This window comes from Hordeum vulgare, chromosome 2H (genome assembly GCF_904849725.1).
Source record: "Hordeum vulgare subsp. vulgare chromosome 2H, MorexV3_pseudomolecules_assembly, whole genome shotgun sequence".
In the NCBI taxonomy this organism is placed as follows: domain Eukaryota; kingdom Viridiplantae; phylum Streptophyta; class Magnoliopsida; order Poales; family Poaceae; genus Hordeum; species Hordeum vulgare.
In genome coordinates, this window is record NC_058519.1 from 660,590,319 (window position 1) to 660,615,324 (window position 25,006).

The 25,006-nt window shown below is 44.2% G+C and overlaps 1 pseudogene; it reads left to right on the forward strand.

Moving 5' to 3' along the window:
• Positions 1-382: 382 nt before the first annotated feature.
• On the forward strand, positions 383-15,197 carry LOC123428964 (annotated as a pseudogene).
• The last annotated feature ends 9,809 nt before the right edge of the window (positions 15,198-25,006 follow it).

Here is a 25,006-nt window from a genome sequence, read left to right on the forward strand (position 1 = left end):
ACAAACGTTTGCGAATTAAGAAAGGGAGACGCTACGCGTCCACCGACGGATATGTAAGAAGTATCCACCACCGGTATAGCCGTCCGATATAAGCGCTGTCGTCCGACCGATCCGATATCTTCCGACCAAATAGAACCTGAAACTGTTGCTCAGTTTCAGAAACTGATAGCCTGCTGCAGTTCCGACAGACTGCGCCCACCGCAGCCACCGCCTCCAACCACCGCGGAGCCGCCCGCAGCCACCGCCTCCAACCACCGCGGCACCGCCCCGGTAGCAACTGCTCCAACCACCGCGGCGCTGCCCGCAAACCACCGCGGCCACCGACAAACCTACGCCGCCCCGCAACCTCACGACGCCGCCAGCGCCGTCGTGCCTGAACTCCATGGCGCACCACATCGCGCGCCAGATGGTCAGATCGGACGCCAACCTAGCTGACCGAGCCCGACCATCTTTCTCAGCTCCAAGCGCCTTCGGGGAGCTTGCGCCGCGAGCTGGATCTTCAAGTTGGTTCACAAATCCTTCGGTGGTGTTTCCTGAACCCACATCGAGCAGATCCCGTCAACGAAATTCGGTGAGACCTCCTGTTTCTGAAACTGTAGCTCTGATCCAAAGTGAAAGAATGAACACCTGTGTGTTTCTGAACCTGTTCCTGAACCTGCCTAATTTCTGAACCTGTTCCTGAACCTGCCTAGTTTCTGAACCTGTTCCTGACTTTTCTTACTAGTGAAAGAATGAAACTGTTTCTGAACTTAGTTGCAGAAACAAATGCCTAGTTTCTGAAATTAGCTGGAATGAACCTGTTCCTCTCGAAAACAGAGCAAAAATGAGCCTCTCTAGCCTGTTTAGAAACTGAACCTGAAAAATTTGCCTGTTTAGTTGTCCCCCTGCTCCCAATTTCAGTTACTATTGATTTGATTTTGTTGCAACACTATCATATGTGATTTTTGAGGTATGAAATGACTGTTGCACAATAATTGTGTTGCAGGTACATGTAACTGAAGGTGAAGGAAGCTATGTCCATGGAAATTTTTCTGCTCCTAATGTTGAAGATTCAGAAGGTTTGTTATTTGCTGAAGATGCTGAAGATGCAAGCCAATATGATTCAGATGATGGAGATGTTTCTTCCCAGCCGCTGCCGCCCTATGTTGGGATGGTGTTTGACATAGTTGGCGATGCTCGCAAATTCTACAACGACTATGCATTCAAGTTGGGTTTTGGAACGCATATATCTACTTCAAAATTCACCCAGAAGAGAGGCCAAAAGAAAGAGGATGCAACCCTGATAAACAGGGTCTTTGGATGTGTGCACGCTAGAAAGCCCGTTAAAACGGAAACCAGCAGCACGTCAGAGAGCATTGCAACTGGAACCAGCAACTCTAGTAGGCAGCCTAGTGAGGGGATGGATGTCACAAGAAAACGTAAAAAAAAACAGAATGCTCCATCATGATTGTAAGGCGCATATGATTGTTGGGCTAAGGGAGGGGAGGTGGACAGTGACTTGTTTTGTTGCAGAGCATACACATTCGATGATGGATCAGCCGGAGCGTGTTAAGTACTACCGCTCGCACCGCAGCATACCCAGCGAGGATTACCAACTGTTGTTGACGATGCATGATGTGAACCTCTCCAATTCAGAATGCATGAGTTTCCTTGGCAGGATCCATGGAGGTGACACTAGGATACTCCCGTATGTGAAGAGAGACGTTACAAATGAACGTGCAAAGCTCCGTAGAGGGTTAACATTCCGAGACATGGATATGACAGTGAAGTATTTTGAGAGGAGGAAGGGTGAGAATCAAGAGTTTTTCTTTGCGAAACAGTAAGATCCTGCAACAAACTCAGTGACTGCCTTGTTTTGGCTTGATGGGAGAACAAGGGCGTTGTACCCGAAATACAAAGATTGTGTATTCTTCGATACAACGTTCTGCACAAACAGATACAACATGCCATTTGCTCCTATAGTTGGTGTAAACAACCACCTCCAGACAATTGCACTAGGATGTGCCCTGTTGCCGGATGAAACTATTGACACATTTAAGTGGGTGTTCCAGCAGTGGATGGTTGCAATGGATAACGAGCATCCTGCCAACATCATGACTGACCAGGACCAAGCGATGGCAACAGCCATTGATCAAGTGTTCCCGAACACTTGCCATAGGTGTTGCAAGTTTCATGTGCTTAGAAATGCACGGTCCAAGTTGGGGAGGTTGTTGAGCACGAACGAGGCTTTTGTAGATGTGTTCTACACTTGTATCAACCAATCTGAAACTGTTTTAGAATTTGAGGAAACATGGCAGCACATGTTGCATGGTTTTGAAGTTGCAGAAAACAAACACCTCAAGAATATGTGGCGAACAAAGCACACGTGGGCACCAGCATATTTCAAGAACAAATTCTTCCCGTTCACAAGCACAACAGGCAGGTCTGAGGGGCTCAACTCATATTTCAAGACCCTGATTCGACCAGCTGACTCTGTTTGGAGGTTTGTGCAGCAATATGAAATGTGTTAGGAAACTATGCTTGATCCTGAGTGTTAGAGCACATATCTCCATATGTGGTTTTGGTAATTGATGACAATTCCTATGGAATAATGGTTGCCTTAAGTTACATTCATAGGATTTGTCCATAGGCACTTCTTGAAGTCCATCTGTTGGGTTCAAGGAGTTTATATGATGACCAAGATGGTATTCAAGGTATTATCCAAAGAATGGTCATAGAGACACATGGTTGATCAAGATCTCAGACAAAGAGTAAATCAAGATGATCAACACACAAAGCGTACAAGATGTACCGAGAGGGATCAAGTGATCCCATGGTATGGTAAGCATTGTCCATTACGTGTTTTGTACTAACCCATGGTCTTCGTGAGAGTTCTATGTGGGGGTTAGGTGTGTTCCCATGGGCTTGCGTCAAAGGGAAGATCTCATACAACCCATGAAGTATGACATCAAGTTGTGATCGTCATCAAGATTGCGATGTGCAAGTTCAAGTGGATCAGCACGAAGATATCATGCTTGAAGCTTGTCGTCCATTGTGGTGGCAATGGACTTGTGAAGATATGCTGAAGAGTGGCTCACCCATAGTGAGTATGGGGGAGCAATCAACTAGTCTTCATCAAGCCAACGCAATCAAGAAAGGTGGTCCATCTTGAGGAAGCCAAGATCATCATCATCTAGCTCAAGAGGACGAGGTGCAAGGTATAGGTTTGCCCTTGATAGCTTTTCTGTTTAGGATAGATTGATGTACTATCAAGGGGGGCTCTCAAGTGAGTAGCTTGATCGTATCGTTCGTTGAGAGCTCAAACCATTTGCATCCTTGCATCATACTTCTTGGTTCTTGTTTGGTGTTTCTCTTTGTGAGTTTTAGAGCTTATGGTCATCTACTTGACAAGCTCGAGTTCATCGAAAACGGAGTCCATATGCATCTACTATGATGTTTTCGATGTTAGAGTTTTTGCCGGTTCTTCATTCATAGAGGACTCACATCTCTATATCATTGGCATTTTCATATCTGCATGATCATATTGGCATAGAGAGTTTCAGCTGTTTGGATAGCTCTTGTCGTCCTGAATCCAACAAGCTTGGGTTTGCTCGATTCGGAGCTCGTATGCGAAAGTTATGGTTGTTTCTCTGGCGAGCGGTAGTAACGCTGGACCTAGCGGTAGTACCGCTAGAGTTGGTGGTAGTACTGCTGGCCCTAGCGGTAGTACCGCTAGAGCTGGCGGTAGTACCGCCCCTGGCCAGCGGTAGTACCGCTCCAAGTTTTTAGTACCGTCATCTTTGCGGTTGTACTATGTCGGACATTTTTGCGAAGACTTTCTTGGCGGTGGTAGTGCCTTTGCACTACTAGGGGCCCAGCGGTAGTACCGCTGGGGCCAGCGGTAGTACCGCTGCAACCAGCGTAGTACCAGTAGCCAGCGGTAGTACCGCCCCTGTTCAGCGGTAGTACCGCTGGAATGCCAGCGGTAGTACCGCTGCAGCCAGCGGTAGTTGTTGGGGAACGTCGCATGGGAAACAAAAAAATTCCTACGCGCGCGAAGACCTATCATGGTGATGTCCATCTACGAGAGGGGATGAGTGATCTACGTACCCTTGTAGACCGTACAGCAGAAGCGTTAGTGACCGCGGTTGATGTAGTGGAACGTCATCACGTCCCTCGATCCGCCCCGCGAACAATCCCGCGATCAGTCCCATGATCTAGTACCGAATGGACGGCACCTCCGCGTTCAGCACACGTACAGCTCGACGATGATCTCGGCCTTCTTGATCCAGCAAGAGAGACGGAGAGGTAGAAGAGTTCTCTGGCAGCGTGACGGCGCTCCGGAGGTTGGTGATGACCTTGTCTCAGCAGGGCTCCGCCCGAGCTCCGCAGAAACGCGATCTAGAGGAAAAACCGTGAAGGTATGTGGTCGGGCTGCCGTGGAAAAGTCGTCTCAAATCAGCCCTAAAACCTCCGTATATATAGGTGGGAGAGGGGGGCCTTGCCTTGGGGCTCAAGGAGCCCCAAGGGGGTCGGCCGAGCCAAGGGGGAAGGTCTCCCCCCCAAACCGAGTTGGACTTGGTTTGGTGGGTGGGAGTCCTTCCTTCCCTTCCCACCTCCTCCTTTTTTTTTCTTTCTCTTTGATTTTTCTTCCAATGCGCATAGGGCCCTTTTGGGATGTCCCACCAGCCCACTAAGGGCTGGTGCGCCACCCTCAAGGCTTATGGGCTTCCCTGGGGTGGGTTCCCCCCCCCCCCCCCGGTGAACTCCCGGAACCCATTCATCATTCCCGGTACATTCCCGGTAACTCCAAAAACCTTTCGGTAATCAAATGAGGTCATCCTATATATCAATCTTCGTTTCCGGACCATTCCAGAAACCCTCGTGATGTCCGTGATCTCATACGGGACTCCGAACAACATTCGGTAACCAACCATATAACTCAAATACGCATAAAACAACGTCGAACCTTAAGTGTGCAGACCCTGCGGGTTCGAGAACTATGTAGACATGACCCGAGAGACTTCTCGGTCAATATCCAATAGCGGGACCTGGATGCCCATATTGGATCCTACATATTCTACGAAGATCTTATCGTTTGAACCTCAGTGTCAAGGATTCATATAATCCCGTATGTCATTCCCTTTGTCCTTCGGTATGTTACTTGCCCGAGATTCGATCGTCAGTATCCGCATACCTATTTCAATCTCGTTTACCGGCAAGTCTCTTTACTCGTTCCGTAATACAAGATCCCGCAACTTACACTAAGTCACATTTCTTGCAAGGCTTGTGTGTGATGTTGTATTACCGAGTGGCCCCCGAAATACCTCTCCGTCACACGGAGTGACAAATCCCAGTCTTGATCCATACTAACTCAATTAACACCTTCGGAGATACCTGTAGAGCATCTTTATAGTCATCCAGTTATGTTGCGACGTTTGATACACACAAAGTATTCCTCCGGTGTCAGTGAGTTATATGATCTCATGGTCATAGGAACAAATACTTGACACGCAGAAAACAGTAGCAACAAAATGACACGATCAACATGCTACGTCTATTAGTTTGGGTCTAGTCCATCACGTGATTCTCCTAATGACGTGATCCAGTTATCAAGCAACAACACCTTGTTCATAATCAGAAGACACTGACTATCTTTGATCAACTGGCTAGCCAACTAGAGGCTTGCTAGGGACAGTGTTTTGTCTATGTATCCACACATGTAAATGAGTCTTCATTCAATACAATTATAGCATGGATAATAAACGATTATCTTGATACAGGAATTATAATAATAACTATATTTATTATTGCCTCTAGGGCATAATTCCAACAATCTCCCACTTGCACTAGAGTCAATAATCTAGCCCTCACATCATCATGCGAATTACATTGTAATAAATCTAACACCCATACAGTTCTGGTGTTGATCATGCTTTGTCCGTGGAAGAGGTTTAGTCAGCGGGTCTGCTACATTCAGATCCGTGTGCACTTTGCATATATTTACGTCCTCCCCTTCGACGTAGTCGCGGATGAGGTTGAAGCGTCGTTTGATGTGTCTGGACTTCTTGTGAAACCGTGGTTCCTTTGCTAAGGCAATGGCACCCGTGTTGTCACAGAACAAGGTTATTGGATTCAGTGCGCTTGGCACCACTCCAAGATCCGTCATGAACTGCTTCATCCAGACACCCTCCTTAGCCGCCTCCGAGGCAGCCATGTACTCCGCTTCACATGTAGAATCTGCTACGACGCTTTGCTTGGAACTGCACCAGCTTACTGCACCCCCATTAAGAATAAATACGTATCCGGTTTGCGACTTAGAGTCGTCTGGATCTGTGTCAAAGCTTGCATCGACGTAACCTTTTACGGCGAGCTCTTCGTCACCTCCATACACGAGAAATATCTCCTTAGTCCTTTTCAGGTACTTCAGGATATTCTTGACCGCTGTCCAGTGATCCACTCCTGGATTACTCTGGAACCTACCTGCCATACTTATGGCCAGGCTAACGTCTAGTCTAGTGCACATCATTGCATACATGATAGAGCCCATGGCTGAAGCATAGGGGACGGAGCACATATGCTCTCTATCCTCATCAGTTGCTGGGCACTGAGTCTTACTCAATCTCGTACCTTGTAAAACTGGCAAGAACCCCTTCTTGGACTGTTCCATTTTGAACCTCTTCAAAACTTTATCAAGGTATGTGCTTTGTGAAAGTCCTATCAGGCGTTTTGATCTATCTCTATAGATCTTAATGCCTAGAATGTAAGCAGCTTCTCCTAGGTCCTTCATAGAGAAACTTTTATTCAAGTAATCCTTTATGCTCTCCAAAAACTCTACGTTGTTTCCAATCAGCAATATGTCATCCACATATAATATTAGAAACGCCACAGAGCTCCCACTCACTTTCTTGTAAATACAAGATTCTCCAACCACTTGTATAAACCCAAATGCTTTGATCACCTCATCAAAGCGTTTGTTCCAACTCCGAGATGCTTGCACCAGTCCATAAATGGATCGCTGGAGCTTGCACACCTTGTTAGCATTCTTATGATCGACAAAACCTTCGGGTTGCATCATATACAATTCTTCCTTAAGGAAACCGTTAAGGAACGCCGTTTTGACATCCATCTGCGAGATTTCATAATCGAAAAATGCAGCTATTGCTAACATGATTCTGACGGACTTAAGCATCGTTACGGGTGAGAATGTCTCATCGTAGTCAACTCCTTGAACTTGTGAAAAACCCGTTGCCACAAGTCGAGCTTTATAAACGGTCACATTGCCGTCAGCGTCCGTCTTCCTCTTAAAGATCCATTTGTTCTGAATAGCCTTGCGGCCCTCAGGCAGTACCTCCAAAGTCCACACTTTGTTCTCATACATGGATCCTATCTCGGACTTCAGGGCTTCTAGCCATTTGTTGGAATCTGGGCCCACCATTGCTTCTTCATAATTTGCAGGTTCATTGTTGTCCAATAACATGATTGATAAGACGGGATTACCGTACCACTCTGGAGCAGCACGTGGTCTCGTCGACCTGCGTGGTTCGACAGAAACTTGAACCGGAGTTTCATGATCATCATCATTAACTTCCTCCTCAACCGGCGTCGCAACGACAGAGGTTTCCCCTTGCCCTGCACCACCATCCAGAGGGATGAGAGGTTCGACAACCTCGTCAAGTTCTATCTTCCTCCCACTCAATTCTCTCGAGAGAAACTCCTTCTCGAGAAAAGCTCCGTTTTTAGCAACAAACACTTTGCCCTCGGATTTGAGATAGAAGGTGTACCCAACTGTCTCTTTTGGGTAACCTATGAAGACGCACTTTTCCGCTTTGGGTTCCAGCTTTTCAGGCTGAAGCTTTTTGACATAAGCATCACATCCCCAAACTTTAAGAAACGACAACTTTGGCCTTTTGCCATACCACAGTTCGTATGGTGTCGTCTCAACGGATTTTGATGGTGCCCTATTTAAAGTGAATGCAGTTGTTTCTAATGCATAACCCCAAAACGATAATGGCAAATCGATAAGAGACATCATAGATCGCACCATCTTTAATAAAGTACGATTACGACGTTCGGACACACCATTACGATGTGGTGTTCCAGGCGGTGTCAACTGTGAAACAATTCCACATTGTCTTAAGTGAGCACCAAACTCGAAACTCAGATATTCACCCCCACGATCAGACCGTAGGAACTTGATCTTCTTGTTACGATGATTTTCAACTTCACTCTGAAATTGCTTGAACTTTTCAAATGTTTCATACTTGTGCTTCATCAAGTAGACATAACCATATCTACTCAAATCGTCAGTGAAGGTGAGAAAATATCGATATCCGCCGCGTGCCTCCACGCTCATCGGACCACACACATCTATATGTATGATTTCCAACAAGTCACTTGCACGCTCCATTGTTCCGGAGAACGGAGTCTTAGTCATCTTGCCCATGAGGCATGGTTCGCACGTGTCAAGTGAATCAAAGTCAAGTGACTCCAAAAGTCCATCAGCATGGAGTTTCTTCATGCGCTTTACACCAATATGACCTAAGCAGCAGTGCCACAAAAATATGGCGCTATCATTGTTAACTCTAACTCTTTTGGTCTCAATGTTATGTATGTGTGTATCGCTATCAAGATTCAATATGAACAATCCTCTCACATTGGGTGCATGACCATAAAATATGTTACTCATAGAAATAGAACAACCATTATTCTCTGACTTAAAAGAGTAACCGTCTCGCAATAAACAAGATCCAGATATAATGTTCATGCTCAACGTAGGCACTAAATAACAATGATTTAAGTTCATAACTAATCCTGATGGTAACTGAAGTGAAACTGTGCCGACGGCGATTGCATCAACCTTGGAACCATTTCCTACGCGCATCGTCACTTCATCTTTCGCCAGCCTTCGTCTATTCCGCAGTTCCTGTTTCGAGTTGCAAATATGAGCAACAGAACCGGTATCGAATACCCAGGCACTACTACGAGAGCCGGTTAAGTACACATCAATAACTTGTATATCAAATATACCTGATTTTTCTTTGGCCGCCTTCTTATCTGCCAGATACTTGGGGCAATTGCGCTTCCAGTGACCCATACCTTGCAATAGTAACACTCTGTTTCAGGCTTAGGTCCAGCTTTGGGTTTCTTCGTCGGATTGGCAACAGGCTTGCCGCTCTTCTTTGAATTACCCTTCTTGCCTTTGCTGTTTCTCTTGAAACTAGTGGTCTTATTCACCATCAACACTTGATGCTCTTTACGGAGTTCAGACTCTGCGACTTTCAGCATCGCAAACAACTCGCCGGGAGACTTGTTCATCCCTTGCATGTTGTAGTTCAACACAAAACTTTTATAGCTTGGCGGCAGTGATTGAAGGATTCTGTCAGTGATAGCCTCTTGTGGGAGTTCAATCCCCAGCTCAGCTAGACGGTTTGAGTACCCAGACATTTTGAGCACATGTTCACTGACAGACGAGTTTTCCTCCATCTTGCAAGCATAGAACTTATCGGAGGTCTCATACCTCTCGATCCGGGCGTTCTTCTGAAAGATAAACTTCAACTCCTGGAACATCTCAAATGCTCCATCACGCTCAAAGCGACGTTGAAGTCCCGGTTCTAAGCCATACAAGACTGCACATTGAACTACTGAGTAGTCCTCCTTACGTGCTAACCAAGCGTTCTTAACATCTTGATCAGCCGTAGCGGGTGGTTCATCTCCTAGCGCAGCATTAAGGACATAATCCTTCTTCCCAGCTTGTGAGATGAGCTTAAGATTACGAGCCCAGTCTACAAAGTTGCTTCCATCATCTTTCAACTTAGCTTTCTCTAGGAACGTATTAAAATTCAGGGTGACTGTCGCGTGAGCCATGATCTACAACACAAATATATTCAAAGTGGACTTAGACTATGTTCAAGATAATTAGAGTTTAACTTAATCAAATTATTCGCTAAACTCCCACTCAAAAAGTACATCTCTCTAGTCATTTGAGTGGTTCATGATCCACTTACACTATCCCAAGTCCGATCATCACGTGAGTTGAGTATAGTTTCAGTGGTAAGCATCCCTATGCTAATCATATCAACTATATGATTCATGATCGACCTTTCGGTCTCATGTGTTCCGAGGCCATGTCTGCACATGCTAGGCTCGTCAAGCTTAACCCGAGTGTTCCGCGTGCGCAACTGTTTTGCACCCATTGTATGTGAACGTTGAGTCTATCACACCCGATCATCACGTGGTGTCTCGAAACGACGAACTGTAGCAACGGTGCACAGTCGGGGAGAACACAATTTCGTCTTGAAATTTTAGTGAGAGATCACCTCATAATGCTACCGTCGTTCTAAGCAAAACAAGGTGCATAAAAGGATTAACATCACATGCAATTCATAAGTGACATGATATGGCCATCATCACGTGCTTCTTGATCTCCATCACCAAAGCACCGGCACGATCTCCTTGTCACCGGCGCCACACCATGATCATCCATCAACGTGTTGCCATCGGGGTTGTCGTGCTACTCATTCTATTACTACTAAAGCTACATCCTAGCAAAATAGTAAACGCATCTACAAGCACAAACGTTAGTATAAAGACAACCCTATGGCTCCTGCCGGTTGCCGTACCATCGACATGCAAGTCGATATTTCTATTACAACATGATCATCTCATACATCCAATATATCACATCACATCGTTGGCCATATCACATCACAAGCATACCCTACAAAAACAAGTTAGACGTTCTCTAATTTTGTTGTTGCATGTTTTACGTGGTGACTGGGGGTATCTAGTAGGATCGCATCTTACTTACGCAAACACCACAACGGAGATATATGAGTTGCTATTTAACCTCATCCAAGGACCTCCTCGGTCAAATCCGATTCAACTAAAGTTGGAGAAACCGTCACTTGCCAGTCATCTTTGAGCAAAGGGGGTTACTCGTAACGATGAAACCAGTCTCTCGTAAGCGTACGAGTAATGTCGGTCCAAGCCGCTTCAATCCAACAATACCGCGGAATCAAGAAAAGACTAAGCAGGGCAGCAAAACGCACATCACCGCCCACAAAAACTTTTGTGTTCTACTCGAGAAGACATCTACGCATGAACCTAGCTCATGATGCCACTGTTGGGGAACGTCGCATGGGAAACAAAAAATTTCCTACGCGCACGAAGACCTATCATGGTGATGTCCATCTACGAGAGGGGATGAGTGATCTACGTACCCTTGTAGACCATACAGCAGAAGTGTTAGTGAACGCGGTTGATGTAGTGGAACGTCCTCACGTCCCTCGATCCGCCCCGCGAACAATCCCGCGATCAGTCCCATGATCTAGTACCAAACGGACGGCACCTCCGCGTTCAGCACACGTACAGCTCGACGATGATCTCGGCCTTCTTGATCCAGCAAGAGAGACGGAGAGGTAGAAGAGTTCTCCGGCAGCGTGACGGCGCTCCGGAGGTTGGTGATGACCTTGTCTCAGCAGGGCTCCGCCAGAGCTCCGCAGAAACGCGATCTAGAGGAAAAACCGTGGAGGTATGTGGTCGGGCTGCCGTGGAAAAGTCGTCTCAAATCAGCCCTAAAACCTCCGTATATATAGGTGGGAGATGTGGGGCCTTACCTTGGGGCTCAAGGAGCCCCAAGGGGGTCGGCCGAGCCAAGGGGGGAAGGTCTCCCCCCCCCCCCAAACCGAGTTGGACTTGGTTTGGTGGGTGGGAGTCCTTCCTTCCCTTCCCACCTCCTCCTTTTTTTTCCTTTCTCTTTGATTTTTCTTCCAATGCGCATAGGGCCCTTTTGGGATGTCCCACCAGCCCACTAAGGGCTGGTGCGCCACCCTCAAGGCTTATGGGCTTCCCTGGGGTGGGTTGCCCCCCCCCCCCCCCCGGTGAACTCCCGGAACCCATTCGTCATTCCCGGTACATTCTCGGTAACTCCGAAAACCTTCTGGTAATCAAATGAGGTCATCCTATATATCAATCTTCATTTCCGGACCATTCCAGAAACCCTCGTGACGTCCACGATCTCATACGGGACTCCGAACAACATTCAGTAACCAACCATATAACTCAAATACGCATAAAACAACGTCGAACCTTAAGTGTGCAGACCCTGCGGGTTCGAGAACTATGTAGACATGACCCGAGAGACTTCTCGGTCAATATCCAATAGCGGGACCTGGATGCCCATATTGGATCCTACATATTCTACGAAGATCTTATCGTTTGAACCTCAGTGTCAAGGATTCATATAATCCCGTATGTCATTTCCTTTGTCCTTCGGTATGTTACTTGCCCGAGATTCGATCGTCAGTATCCGCATACCTATTTCAATCTCGTTTACCGGCAAGTCTCTTTACTCGTTCCATAATACAAGATCCCGCAACTTACACTAAGTCACATTGCTTGCAAGGCTTGTGTGTGATGTTGTATTACCGAGTGGGCCCCGAGATACCTCTCCGTCCCACGGAGTGACAAATCCCAGTCTTGATCCATACTAACTCAACTAACACCTTCGGAGATACCTGTAGAGCATCTTTATAGTCACCCAGTTACGTTGCGACGTTTGATACACACAAAGTATTCCTCCGGTGTCAGTGAGTTATATGATCTCATGGTCATAGGAACAAATATTTGACACGCAGAAAACAGTAGCAACAAAATGACACGATCAACATGCTACGTCTATTAGTTTGGGTCTAGTCCATCACGTGATTCTCCTAATGACATGATCCAGTTATCAAGCAACAACACCTTGTTCATAATCAGAAGACACTGACTATCTTTGATCAACTGGCTAGCCAACTAGAGGCTTGCTAGGGACAGTGTTTTGTCTATGTATCCACACATGTAAATGAGTCTTCATTCAATACAATTATAGCATGGATAATAAACGATTATCTTGATACAGGAATTATAATAATAACTATATTTATTATTGCCTCTAGGGCATAATTCCAACAGTAGTACCGCTGGAGCTCGGACAGAGAGTGGGAAAACGGTTGGATTTTCCCCCCACTATATAAAGGGGGTCTTCTTCCCCCTTGGTCTTATCTATCCGTTGAGCTCTTGTTCTACCTCCATTGTTGACATTCTTAGAGCTTGCTTACTCTCAATCCCTCCAATGATTCTTGCTTGTTCTTAAGGGAAAAGAGAGAGGAGATCTAGATCCACATCTCCACCAATCACTTTCTCCTCTATGTGAGGGGAACCCCTTGGATCTTGATCTTGGAGTTCTTTGTGAGCTCCTTGTTCTTCCTCTCATATTTCTCCATAGCTTTCGTTGTTGTGGAGGGATTTGAGTGTGAGGGACTTGACCACTTCGTGTGTTATTGCCATTGCATTAGTTGCATCGGTTTGAGTTCTCCACGGTGATACGTGGAAGTGAAGTTTGAGAAGCTTATTACCTTTGGTACTTAGTACCCTAGATATTGTTCTTCGCGGATGCTTTGGCGTCCTAGAAGCTTGGTGGTGTCTCGGAGCTCAATCATTGTGGTGTGGAGCTCCGGGCAAGTGTCGGGGTCTCCAATTAGGTTGTGGAGATTGCCCCGAGCAGTTTGTACGGGTACCGGTAACCGCCCCCAAGGGTTGCCACGTGTACGGGTTCGGTGACCGCCCCCAAGGTTTGCCATTTGTAGGGGTTCGGTGACCGCCCTCAAGGGTCCCTTAGTGGAATCACGGCATCTTGCATTGTGCGAGGGCGTGAGGAGATTACGGTGGCCTTAGTGGCATCTTGGGGAGCATTGTGCCTCCACACCGCTCTAACGGAGATTAGCATCCGCAAGGGTGTGAACTTCGGGATACATCATCGTCTCCCCGTGCCTCGATTATCTCTTACCCGAACCCTTTACTTATGCACTTTACTTTGTGATAGACATATTGTTTATTGTAATATATCTTGCTATCACTTAGTTGTTTATCTTGCTTAGCATAAGTTGTTGCTGCACATAGGTGAGCCTAGTTGTTTGTAGGTTTTGTGCTTGACATATTAAACGTTAGTTTTATTCCGCATTTGTTCAAGCCTAAACCTTAATTATTTTAAAGCGCCTATTCACCCCCCCCCCCTCTAGGCGCATCCACATCCTTTCAGTGAGGACAATGCTGGATTCACTGGTGAAACAACAGCTCCACCACGATACTCTCGGTAGACATACTTCTCATGATTTGCCAAAAAATAAAAAACAAACAAAAAATTGTTGTTGTTGACTTATTTTTTCTTATGTTGTTGCAGCTACAACATTGAGCGCCAAGCTGCTGCGTACTACACCCGCAGTGTCTTTGGTAAGTTTCAGAAACAGGTGACAGCTTCTACTGGCTTCATTATCAACCAAGACACTGACTATCAAGGACACGGTGCCATGTTTGAGCTGAAAGCAACCTCCTATGAGAATCCGAAGGCATATTCTGTGCGTGTTGTGATGGATCAAGGGTTGTTTGAGTGCAGCTGCCACTACTTTGAGATGAATGGGCTTATTTGTGCACACATAATAAGGGCAATGGTTCATCTCAAAGTGCAAGTAATTCCGCAGCAATACTTATTGGAGAGATGGTCTGAAGCAGCCACAACAAGCATGGGTAGGACTGACAGGTTGCTGGACTTTGGGCACCCCTCGACAAACACTCTGAAATACAACTCGATGTGTCGAAGGTTGACATGGCTTGCCTCTAATGCATGTTGCAATGATGATGCCTACAGAATATTGGATGATGCAATTAAAGCCCTTGAGCCTGCCATAGCAGCGGCCAAGAGAGGAGCCATGCCTGTTCAACAAGCTGCACAGCAGAGTGAACCTCCAACAGCAGCCGCTGCGGCAACGGTACCACTAAATGGTGACATGCCACAACACCAAAGCTCTGATATGCTGCAAAACCCAGCTCGTGTGCCTAAGAAAGGCCGGCCAACTGATAGAGAGAAGAGAAAGAATACGCTTGTAGAGCAGCGAGATGATGAACAAAAGAAGAAGATGAAAAATCAAGAGAAAAAAGCAACAACGTCAGGCAAGACAACAGCTCCAAAGAGGACTGTTCGCTGCAAGCACTGCAACGAATTAGGACACAACATTCAAACATGTGGCACCCTAAAAGCTGCAATGGAGGCAGCAACAGCACCCCAAAAATGCCAATTCTGCTCTGTGGTTGGACATGCAGTTCCAGAATGTCAGTACTTGAGAGCTGTGCTTGCAAATGATCAAAGAGTTGGCCAAATGACGCAACTGAACCTGTAGGAAAAAAGATTGACAAAAAAATGGAGGCGACCAAACAGTAGACAGTTTTTTTGTTTTATTTTCATCTTGATAAACAACAGACAGTGTTTGGAAAACAGGGTCTGATTCTTGTAGCTTCAGTTATTGTTGATCATATATTTTGTAACTGTACTATTTCATCTCGTTATACAAAGTTTGTTATATACTATTTCCTGCAACGAATGTCATGCTGCATAAATGTGTTGCAGAAATGATTTACAATAGAAACCCTGTTTCAGAAATGTTGTAAGTTTTTTTGTAACAAAATGCTTTGTTGTAGAAAATTTGTACAACAGAAATATGATGCAGAAAAAATGTGCAACAAAGTTAATGTTGCAGGAACTATACAACGGCGAGGTGGGGGCCGGCGGGCGGTGTAGTTTGTTGAAGAAGGCAAGATGAAAAGATGTGGCTGGAAGTAATGAAGCGAGAAAATAAGGAAGCAAAAATACAGTGTGTTCCCTGTTCATGATCTTGCTGTGTTAAAGTTGCTGCAAAAAAAAATACAGTGTGTCCCCTGTTCATGATCTTGTTACGGAAAAAATCTTGTTTATGTTGATTTTCATTTTTGCAGGGCATGCATATCTTGCAGAGATGTATGCATGAGAAAAGATTACTAATGTACCAAAATGTTACATAAAAAACATGTTACACAGACTTAAAAAAGGTTTCTTTGTTGCCATTGAAAAGGATGCATCATGCAACAAGATGCTCCCATGCAAACAAATTTGATAAACAAGAAACAGTGGGGCATACAACGGGAACCCGCATTAAGAAAACAGTGGAAAATGCTTTGAAACACATCATCAGGATCAGGAAACTACCCATTTGTATTTGGGATTTTGTCATGTGTACAAATGAGGATCAGGTAACTGCAAAACATGTATCTGTCATGCTCGAATAGATCGCATGCCCCAGCTAGATAATGTACCACATCTACTAGAGAACTCAGTTGCAAAAACATGTCGCGTACACATGCACTGAAAAAAAGAAGCCTAAACTACTACTAGCTACGTCTTGTTGCGGTCGACCATCCACTTGAATCTAAGACTTTTTCAGCAACTTTTGGAGCTCCTCCTCCGAGCTGAGGGTGTTTTGCGGTGTTTGAAAAGCTTTGATGCGATGTACTTGCGGAAGTTGAGCAACGAAGTTGTGTCCTGATCATACACTTCAACAAAGAAAAAACACATGTTTAGATACTACTAGCAAAAAAAAAGGGAAAGCTAGTGTGTCCGCAACAGAGATTATGCAACACATATTTCACAAAAAAATGAGTAGCAAGAAAGAGGAAAGGCAAAGTCATACTGTGCTGAATGGCTTTAACCCTTTTGCAGTTAAATTCTCCATGTATAGAATAGCAAACAAGCCGCAATCAAATCTGCCACGGGAAAAGTTGGAGAAAAATGAGATCACATATATGAAATAAAAAGTTGCCATAAATAATGTATAATCGCGGAAAACACTACGTTTTTGACTCTTGTGGGTAGCCTGATGGATTGAAGCGCTCAAACTAATCTAGATCATGCTTCCATGGGTTTCTTTCCCTGACCAGAGTTTTGAAGTTCTCTATCTGCAAAAATGGAGGTTGGTTGCTTCCGAAACATTGATTTGAAAAAAAAATCATGGTGAAAAAATAAGAAAACAAATGCTAAACCATACCAAATTGCAACAAGGCTTCTCGAGGATGCTGACATAGTCAGAGTCTTGACTGTTGGAGTCGAAAACGTTGAACTGTTTATGCATCAAGTTTACAACGACAAGCGCCCAATGGTCTTGTTTCACAATGGTGAAGAACAACTGCAAACTGAATTATCCAGGGTCGGTTGGTGTTGTCATGGGGGACGATGGCCAATATGTGGTGGCCTGGTGATGTCATGCATATCATGGAGTTGCAGAAAAGCATATGCAGCTTCTGAATACTACTGCCCTGACTCCACACACTGGATGTTTTCTACTGGTTTCAATGCAGGTTTGTGAATTATTTTAGTTTCTGCTGGTTTAATGAAAACTAGCATATTTCTGTAGGATTTTCACTTTTTCATGCATGTGTTGTGTGAAACAATTTTTCTATGAGCACGGCTCAGATGATGTTCAAACACTATATATGATCAACAACAACAGAAGCAAAAAAGTTTTTAAAAAAGTCACAACATGTCAAGGCAGAAGCACATTTTAAACATTTTTAGTTGGAGAATTAGTTGCAGCATTTTTTATTGCAGAATTGGTGTTGTTGTAGTTATTTCTGCAACGGTGGTCTAGTTGTAGAAATTTTCTGCGACAAATGTCATGATGCAGAAATTTTTAAAACTTTATTTTCTGCACAGCAAGGTGGAAAAAATTATTGCAATGTAGACAAAACATCGGAAAGCAATGAACAAAAAGCCTTACTTGATCAGATTTGGCAATGTCGTTCTTCTCACAGGCCCTTTTGAAATCTTTGGTGCATGAATTTGGATTGAATGAACCTGGGTCCACACTGAGTTTTGACTGTATACATAAGCAAAAACATCGCAACAAACAGAAAGTGAAAAAGGAGTGTAGCTATCATCTAAAACATACTATGTTGCATTGCAAATTGTCAAGTGACAACAATAGGGGAAAAGATGGATAGTTAAATCACAGCAACATGCGGTGAGAATGCAAACTTCCTAGGCTTGCTTGAGTTGTACATGTGCTCAATGTTGAAACTTTCAATATAGAGTGGCATCACCTCGTTGTTCACATGAGCCCGCTTTTTGAGCCTGTTGCTGAAATGTTTGAATGAAATATCGAAACCACCTATCCTTATGAATGAAGGGCTAATTTGTTACAAGAGAGGACAGAAACTTGGTTAGTAGTTGTGAAACTATTGTTCTGGTTTATTTTATCTCAACACACAAAAAAGAAAAAATGCATGAAAAGAAACTTACAGTGGCTCGCCTCGGGGTGGGTCCTTTATCTTGTAATTAGTACAACAGTACCTCTGGTATATCGCATCATCCATTGCATCAATTTTTTTCTTCTTCATTTTCGGCAACTTTGCTGCGGTTGGTTCGGTAGGTGCAGCTCTCTTAAGTGTAGGATGCTTCTGATCATGGCCTCGCCCGCTGCTGACTTCAACCTGTGCCTCCTCTCTTATATCATCAATACAAGCTTCTGCCCAAAAAAATGAAAAAAGAAAGCGGAAAGAAATAGTGAGTAACAGTTTTGAATCATACATGTGCTGAGTTTCAAAAATAAAGAAAAGTGGAGTGACATGTTGCGTAAACAAAAAATTGCAGGAATGACTTATAGAAACCTGCAGGGTCAGTTGATATTGGCGGGATCCTCGCAAGTGGAGTGACATCATAAACAGGACCGGGTGAAGTGGCAGCAGCAAAAAAGTCATCAAACTTCGGGCTCCTCTCTCGAATCTCCATGAATGACTCAATATCAACAGCAGGTGACCTAGGAGGTGATTCAACTTGTGGCACATCCTGAAACAGCAAAGCATCGGGGCTACCAGGTTCAAACAATCCAAAAGAAGGCCCGTCTTCAAGAGTTCCTGGCCTCCTAATCAAATTCACGCATGGGTAGGATGTGCTGCGAGGCGACATTCGTTCAAATTTGTTTGCTTCGCTGCATATATCTTCTCCCTTTGCATTGCTGAAATCAATTCCAGAGTTGTGCTCACTCTTACTCTTGTGGGGTTGATGGGCAAAATCTGTTTTACCAACTACAACTTTTGTTTCAACGCTATTTGTGTCATTCAGTTGAGAGGCTTGCTGCACAGTTGAGGCTGTGAACGTGCATTGAGCAGTTGCTGTAGTAACTTGTACCCTAATTTCATGCTGCTTAGGCTGCTGCGGAGATGAAATATTCACAGTTGCATTGGCAGTTCCTGTAGTACTATCAAGTTGCTTCTGCTGTTGCGGAGACGAGTCGCTAACAGTTGCATTGCACATGGCAGGAGCAGGAGCTGCTGGTACATCAAAAGTGACATCTGGGCATTCATGTTTTGCTTCGTCACTCCTAAATCCAGCTTTTGATGCCTCAGACAACATCAGTCCCATTCGTTTGCGGTAGATGCCCTCCAACAAACTCCCAAAAGAGCTCAATGCACCTTTAAGTTCTGCAGCATGGATATCTTTGTGCTTGTTGAATATAGCACGCATGTGTGGGGGCAGCTGGAATGCATAAAAACCAAAAAACATTAGCTACAAAAGTTTCATATTTCCCATCAAGCAAAAAAGAAAAAAGAATGCAAGAAAAAGCAGAGAGTTGCAAAAAAGAAGAAAATGCAATATGGCTCACCTCTGAATCCTCAAATGTGGGTAGAGGGTGCAGCCAGTCCTCCAAAGAGCCGCAAACATCATCACCACCCTCCATGTTTTTCGGAGGTGGCTCATGCACATTCCGCGCTCTGCCATCAACTTCGTTTGTATCACCTTCTGTTGGTTGTTGAGCGCCATCAGCATCTCTGTTAACGGGAGTCTCTGTTGCGGACACACTAGCTATGTTGGGTAACTGGGCAACCTGCTCTATGTATGACAGAAACTTGGTTGTTGCATAAGGTGTAGTGGAGCTGAACTGCATTCCAAAAAAGTAAACATATTGAAAAACACTTGGAAAATATACAAAGTTGCAATTGCAAAAAAATAAAGATGAAGGTATTGTTTCAACAGTTTCAAAAAACAATACTTACAGGGCGCTTCCCGAAACCATCTTCCATGGTATCAACTGCAATGACAGCGGTGAAATCGAACTCCTTCACAAAACAAGCCCGTGGCAGAGAATAGTCGATGCTATGATCAACTATGCATCCTCTTGGGATGTCAATGTGGTCCATGTAAATTACCTACAAAAAAGAAGAGACGCAGAAGCAACTGTAAAAACCAATATGCTCCGAAAAACATAAAAGGGGTAAGTTGCGGGAATGAAGGAAAGTACCGGAAGCATTGGTAGACAACCACCAATATGGAATTTTAGTTTGCCTTCATTCCTCTTATCCTGGTATTTCTTAACTTCCCTCATCGCATCTAACAAAATATGCTCATCCCACTCAAACTCGTGGACAACACTCATGTCTTGCAAACTGTGCAGATATTCAAGAGGCACCATGTTTCCTGTACCAGGAGCTAGGACCAACGAAAGGCAAAGTAGAATCCATGTCCTATCAATGGTATCCTCATCGTCATCATCAGCATTTGATAAGACAGAAACTGTGGCTGGTATTGGAGCCCTTTCGCCTTCCAAGTAAATTTCACGAAAATCTGCTTTCCCCCTTTTCCCGAATTCAAGTGGCCTGCTTCCAGATGGTACATTAAAGATCTTCTTAACCAAATCCCTAGTGAGAGAGATTTTCTTGCTATCAGTTAACCTATGAGACATAAGAAAATCAGCACTTGTTTCGGAAAATAAAATCATAAAAAATGAAAAGAAGCAAAAAAACAGCAAACACATACTTGAGCAGCCGCTTCTTGGTATCAATCCTCATGACTATGAAATCAACAAGCGCCTCTGGAGGAGGAGGCAAAGGAGAGATATGAAGCAAATCCCCGAAAGAGGACTTGCTTATGACATCCCTCTTTTTCCCTTTGACGGTGTTGGCTATCTCGCGTAGCCGCTTTGCTGACCATCGGGTTTTATAGATACCCATGCTGCAAAAACAAAAACAAAATGGGAAAACATGAGCTACATAGAGCAGGCATAACTAGATTTTCAAAAAAAACACTGCCTAATTACCATATCCTCATAAGATTCAGGAAAAATACAATAAAAAATTCAGAAAACATGAAACAAGGTCAATCAAAAAATTCAAAAACACAAACAACAAGGTAAATTTAGAAGCATGAGATTACATAAGTTACAAATGGATGATAGATTTCAGTAGCATAAACTGAAATTGAGTAGCATTAATAAAATTCAGTAGCATTCAAACAAAAGTCAGTAGCATACACTTGAGGTGTTATAGAAACTACAAAAAAACTATCATCTACAAAAATTTATTAGGTACAGAACCTATGAGCTACGGAAATTCATAAGTTTTCTGACAGGATGTTGCACTACAGAAACATTCAGATTATAAGCTGCTACGCGTCAGCCGGCGGATTCTTTGAAAAATATCTGCCACTTCCTAAGTAGTCGGTTCTCATGAATCGAGTGGCCAAGAATCATCATGTACTACTGCAAACATAGGTTGTGTTGCGGAAACACGGGTCATGTTGCACATAGATTAAGTTGTAGATTTTTTTTATTGCAACAAATGTCTTGCTGCAATTTATTCTTGCAACAACAATCTTGTCAAAATGAAATTTCTGTAAACAACTACTGCCTCTAATAGGTTTTACACACCGCACCAAAAATCTCCAGTTCTCCAATACCATGGCGGGCAGTGGCACGAAATTGAAAAAGAGCACTACTAAAACAAATGAACACCACTAGAGAGAAACTGAAACTGAGTTTACATATGAAGATATCGACACTATCGTCAATTAACTGAAATAGGCATGTGCAACAACAACAATTTAGACAAAAGCACACAGAAGATCTGCACGTAGAATTTCCTGAAACTGGTTTTACACACCACCCCAAATCTCTAGTTCTCTAATCTGCATGTGCAACAACAATGATTTAGGCAAGAACACAATGGTTTCCTGAAACTGAGTTTACGTCTTATGATATGTCGACACTTTCGGCAGTTAACTGAACTCAGCTAACAGAACAAGATTTTGATGATAAACTTGTCCATTCATTCAAGACTCTGATAAAATTCTAGGTGAAGGATACAGCAATCAGTAGCCTCCTTACACAAAGACAGTAACCAAAATCACCACACATGCTTGCTTTTTATTAAGCGCCCCGAGGTCACACACACTGACACAAGAACTAAAACTCAACTCATCCCTAATAATAAAAGTGCAGCTAAGCTCCCCTAAGATTCAACCCCGACGGCGCGACACCAGGCCTCTCTAGTTGCTGCCCTTGCTGATGAGCTCACCATGCCTCTCTAGGTGCTGCCCTTGCTGATGAGCTCACCAGGCCTCTCTAGGTGCTGCCCTTGCTGATGAGCTCACCAGGCCTCTCTAGACGGTGGCGGTGGAGGGCAGCGCCCGGATGGCTCCCTTCTTGGTGGTCAGTTAACTGAAATAGGCTTGCAATGCCATTTCCAAATCACATCTTCCCAGTTCAGATTTCAGACATTCCCCGCCGGAGACTACGGCGGATCGGCCATTCCTCGGCGGAGCACCGGGAAACTGGTCCTGCCGGCTAGCTGCGGTCGGGTTTGCTTCGGCTACGCTCAAACGGAAGGAAGAAATGTTCAATGGCGTTTCTTCAAAGAAACGGTAGTACTAGAAGAAGGGAGCTTAGCCGAAGAAATGTTCAACCCCTGATCAAGACCCTAGTTACTTTAGTCTAGTACTAGTAATATGATCTACCATGGCTTCAAGCTTTATTATTAGTAAAGAAAAGAAGCAGTCATCACCATGCAAATGACAGAAAGGTGTCAGGCTTCATTTTCCTATATGCAAAACATGCCTGCGACCGAGCTCCAGGGCATCATCAACAGAGTAAAATTGTTGATTTCTGCAACAAGATGCAGCATACAACGGGTTCGCTAAGAAATCTGTAACGCACCGACACCGAGCTTCCTTTTCCTCGGCGGAGCACCGGGAAACTGGTCCTGCCGGCTAGCTGCAGATGGCGGTGCGGTGCTTGCGCAGGGAGGGGCGACTGGTGGCGCTGCGGGATCCGGGGCAGAACCGCACGCTGCCGGCAGGCGAGTGGCGCTGCGGTGCTTGCGGTGCGTGAGCGATGGGTGGCGCTACGGGATCCAGAGGAGAACCGCGGGATCTAAGGGAGCGTGGGGCGGAGGCTGGCACTGCAGGATCCAGGCGAGAGTCGTACCTGCTTGGGTCGTCGACGACCGCCGCCACTCTTGAAGAAGTCGTCGTCGCCGGCCTGGGTTCGCGCCGCCATCCTCCCAGATCCAGTCGCCGTCGACTCCCAATCCTTCCAGCTGTGGTCAACTGCTTCAGCTGCAGGAACAAACAGACTGAAACTGATGGGAAGTTTCAGGAAAACGGTCACCACTCGGTCACGGACCCGTCGGCCGCGGGAATAATTTGAGCCGTTAGATCAGAAAAGGATATACGGACCAAGAGGCGGCGGACGAGAAACGCTGATCCGTCGGTGGGACGACAGAGTTTCCCTTAAGAAAACATATATTGTTTTGGAAAATTATCATGAAATCATAAAATGTTTGCAGAATGAAAAAATGTCCGTGATTTTGAACAAATGTTCATCAATTCAAAATGTGTTCATGAATTTAAAAATAATCATGAATTTTGAAAATTGTTCACAAAATTCAATGATCAGGAATTTTAAAAGAAATATAAACAAAATTTAAAATTCGCTTGTGAAATTAATAAATGTTCCCAAAATTTCAAAGAAAAATCATTGCTTCAAAACTTGGTCGCTGATTCAGAAAAATGTTCGTGCATTTGAAAAAATGTTCTTGAATTTAAAAAATGTGTTCCCAAATTTCAAGAAAAAAGTCATACACAAAATTAAATTCTCATGAGTTTAAAAAAATATTTGTGAATTTATAAAAAAGTATGCAAATTCATAAAATGTTCACGAATTAGTAAAAAACATATTTGTGAATTTGAAATTTGTCTATGATTTCATAAAAAAAAAATATAATTCCGAAGTGTATTCATGATTTCAAAAAAGTGTTTACAAATTTCGAAAGATGTCCGCAAACTTAAAAAAGAAAAAAGAAAGAAAACAGCTCCCAAGCAAAGTGGGTCACCCCATTTGCGATTAGCTTCAACAGAGCCACTCCTGGTTGACGCACATGGCGCCTTGCCCGGGCATCCTGCCAACTACTTCCTCCATAACCCCTAAAAAAAAAACTACTTCCTTCATAAAAAAAAATATATAACAACATTTAGAACATTACTTAGTGATCTAGATGCTCTTATAATACATCTAGATGCATCTACTTGAATCAGTGTTTTGAATCCCAACAATTGAATTCAAAGCACTCGTTCAACACTATAATGCATCTAGATGCATATTCTGCCTCTTGAGATGCAAGAAGAAGAGGAGACTCCGTTCTGTCTCAAGACTCCTTCCCTGATTTACTTTGCCACGGGGTGTCTTAAGAATACTGAGTTTAGCCACTTTAACAGTTGGCCATAGAGACATTGTTTCGGACCCTCACCTGTTCGTCGGCCGCAAAGAACCTGATGCTTGTGTAAAGTGTCTCGCCGTGAGGGGCCAAACATGTCTAGTCTATAGCAAGTATGGCTCTGGTACATATAGGCGCACATCTAGATGAAACATAGTTATTACACATTTAAATAACTAAATCAACTCACACGAATTTTCACGTAACATCAATGACATAGGACAAAACCGATAGCTAAATACTCCTAGTAGTAACAAACACCAAGCGTTGTATAAATGCTAGTACTTCAAATGGCTTGCTGCCAATGATCACTCATTGGTGCAAAGGAATCATCCAATTTATCATGTCAGGATCTTGTGTTAATGATGAGAAGCTGTTTTCATGTGCTTGCAATTCGTTCTGAGCAACTACGTCGAGTAGATTTATGATTCATTCATGTTCTAATTTCAATTTTGAATTGTTGATAAACAGCAAATACCCCCATCCAACAACAAGGCCGACATTTGATAGATTAACTGGGCAATCTGCTTTCAGAGGCACTTACTATGCAATAATTGTAGAAAGAGTCTCGGAATTGATGAAAAACAGCCCAGAAAACAGTAAAAAAAAAAGACAGCACAAGCACCAACACGTGATA